This window comes from Opisthocomus hoazin, unplaced genomic scaffold (assembly GCF_030867145.1).
Source record: "Opisthocomus hoazin isolate bOpiHoa1 unplaced genomic scaffold, bOpiHoa1.hap1 HAP1_SCAFFOLD_158, whole genome shotgun sequence".
Classification (NCBI taxonomy): Eukaryota; Metazoa; Chordata; class Aves; order Opisthocomiformes; family Opisthocomidae; genus Opisthocomus; species Opisthocomus hoazin.
Genome location: NW_027448711.1, coordinates 15,541 through 18,318, shown reverse-complemented (window position 1 = coordinate 18,318; position 2,778 = coordinate 15,541). Strand labels below are relative to the sequence as shown.

The window sequence follows — 2,778 nt, the reverse complement described above, 5'->3', positions numbered from 1 at the left end:
AAATCTCAGGGGCAATACAGATGAGCAGCCAAGGTAAAGGAGCAGGAGGAGGGAACCGGTGTGGCAGGTGGCAGTTTTGGGCGGTATCTCAGCATGTGTCTTCTGTTTTCTTTTTGTAGGTGCCACACATAGTCCTGAAGGGGCAAAGCAGCATGCTGACAAGAGGTCCGAGAAGGTGAGGCGGTTGTGGACCGGGTCAGTGTGTAAGAGCAAAGTACTGTGCAGCAACTCAGTGACATGTCTCTGTCTTGGTTTTGCAGGGGCCGTGCGGGCCGCCTTTGGCATTGGATAAGCTCTTGAGGTGAGTCGGGGTGGCAGCGAGGAGCGTAGGGCAGGTGACTTCTCACGGGTGCAATGATCATTTTGTGTGTCTCGGCATCTTAGGTTGCAGAGGCGATTATGGCTGCAGTGTCCGACTCCGGAAAGAACAAGTGAGCAGCAGAGCATCCTGGTGCTTCTGAGGAGGGGATTGTTGTGGAAGAGGTTGGTCTTGGCCAGTGTGATGCTTACTGTCAGCACCATGTGTGGTCTGTGATGTCCTCATCTTTTCCTCTTTTCCAGATGACGAAGCAGACCTGTTGACTGCAGGAGCATCCCATTTAGCCAACATGCTTGTTGTCGAGGATGGATTCAGACTCCCGGCCCTCCAAAGGCTAAGTCGAGGGACTGGGGCCGGGAAGGGTTTGGAGGGAGGGGACCACAGTTGGGCATTGCGGACAGGGCTTGTAACATTAGTGCAGGGGAGAGGGCTGCGCAGGAGCGGGCCTCTCTGGGCACAGAAAGGGACCGAGTTTCCCTGCATCCTAGGACTAGCATGGGCAGGGCAGTTCCAGCCCGTGTCATCAGTGCTGTGTTGTTGTTGTGGTGTGTCTTGTGTCGCAGACCTTCCTCTGGTCTCGATATCCTTGTTTCTCTTTGCACTCACAAAGCTCATCATATGCCTCCGTGCCATACCTGGGGTCTCGAATGCGTGTACTCATTGGCATAGTGCCAATTCAGGTCTTCTCTTCTTGCCTTACAAGCGTAAAGCGTGGATCAGTCTAGCCTCTTTCTGCTGCGGCATCGTTCCAGGCTGTGTCAGCAGCAGCTCTTCTCTCTTCCGGTCCATTTTTATGGACTGCGGGACTTCTTCCCTGCATCCTTATGCTCTTAGGTCTTGAAGCCGGGCTTCTTGCACATCCGTCGTCTCCATTTTGACCGTAACTTCTTGTAACGGATCATTGTGTTCTAATCCGGTTTTCTGGGGCTGCCGTGGAGCCTCCTCGCTCTTGGCCAATGCGGCCCTGTCGGTCTCCTTGTCCAACAGCGTCTCCCGTCAGGGAGTCATTGTTCTTGTGGAGGAGTTTTCTCTCTTGATTCCCATTGTTTTTGGTGTTGTGTGTAATGTTGGTCTGTGCCTGTGTGTGCTTGCCTTGGAACTGCTCTGCCCAGGGAAACCAGGGAATGCGTAAATGGCAGGGCCAGCGTGGATGACCAGCTAAGGTACAGGAGCAGAAGGTTGGGATTGATGCAGGCAAGCTTTGGCTTTCGGCAGTATCTCAGCATGTGCCGTTTGCTTTGATTTTTATTGCAGGTGCCGCACATATCCTCGGAGGAGCAAAGCAGCATGCTGACATGAAGTCCGAGAAGGTGAGGCAGTTGTGGGCCCGGTGAGCGTGTGAGAGCAAAGTATTGTGCAGCAGCTCAGTGAGGGGTGTCTCTCTTGGTTTTGCAGGGGCTGAGCGGGCTGCCTTTGGCATTGGACAACTGTTTGAGGTGAGCTGGGGCGGTAGCAAGGAGGAGTGTGGGTCGGGTGACTTGTCACGGGTGCAATGATCATTTTGTGTCTCTTGGTATCTCAGGTATCGCAAGCAACGATGGCTGCAGCGTCCGACTCTGGAACGAGCAGGTGAGCAGAGCACCCGGGTGCTTCTGAGGAGGGGGTTTTTGTGGAAGAGGTTGGTCTTGGCCAGTGTGATGTTTCCTGTCAGCAGTGTTTCTGGGTTTTCTGTTTTTCAGTGATGAAGTGCAACCTGGTGACTGCAGGAACATCCCAGATACCTAATGCATTTTTGGTCGAGGTTGGATTTAGAGCCCACGTCCCTCTGAAAGCTAAGTCCAGGGGCTTGGAAGGGTCTGGAGGGAGGGGACTACAGTTGGGCAGTTCAGGGAGAGCTTGTGAAGCTAGTGTAGGAGAGAGAGCTGTCCAGGAACAGGCCGCTTTGGGCGGATCAAGGGAAGGGGTTTCTCTGTAGCCCAAGGGGGCAGGGTAGTTCCAGAACTGTGTCTGTGGTGGTGTCATCTGTGTGGTCTGTGTTTGGTGTCTTGGATTTTACCTGTGTCTCAACATCGTCATTGCTCTCTGTGCTCAATGAGCACATTACGCATATCAGGTGCTATTCCTAGGGTCTGGAATGCCTGTACTCTTTGGCATAGTGTCCATTGGGCGCTTCTCATCTTACGTTTTGCGCATAAAGCATGGATCGGTGTCACATCTTGGAAGTTTCCCATCAGTTCTCTTTTGCGGTGTCATCTCAGGCTGTGTGAGCAGCTCTTCTCTCTTCCGGTCCATTTTCATGGACTGTGGGACTTCTTCCCTGCGATCTTGTGTTCTTAGGTCTTGAAGCCAGCTTCTTGCAGATCCATCGTCTCTGTTTAGAGCGTAACTTCTTGTAACGGAGCATTCTGTTCAACTCTGGTCTTCTGGGGCTGCCGTAGAGCCTCCTTGTTCTGGGCCATTGTGGCCCTGCTGGTCGTATTGCTGGACAGCTTCTCCCGTTGGGGAGTCATTCTTCTCGC

The 2,778-nt window shown here is 53.2% G+C and overlaps 1 long non-coding RNA gene across 1 annotated transcript; it reads left to right on the top strand.

Annotated features, from left to right (window-relative positions):
- The first annotated feature begins 255 nt into the window (after window positions 1-255).
- Window positions 256-644, top strand: LOC142358988 (uncharacterized). The gene is made up of 3 exons (XR_012762020.1): window positions 256-301; window positions 385-483; window positions 562-644. It is a non-coding gene; the product is annotated as an uncharacterized LOC142358988 (long non-coding RNA).
- Window positions 645-2,778: the final 2,134 nt, after the last annotated feature.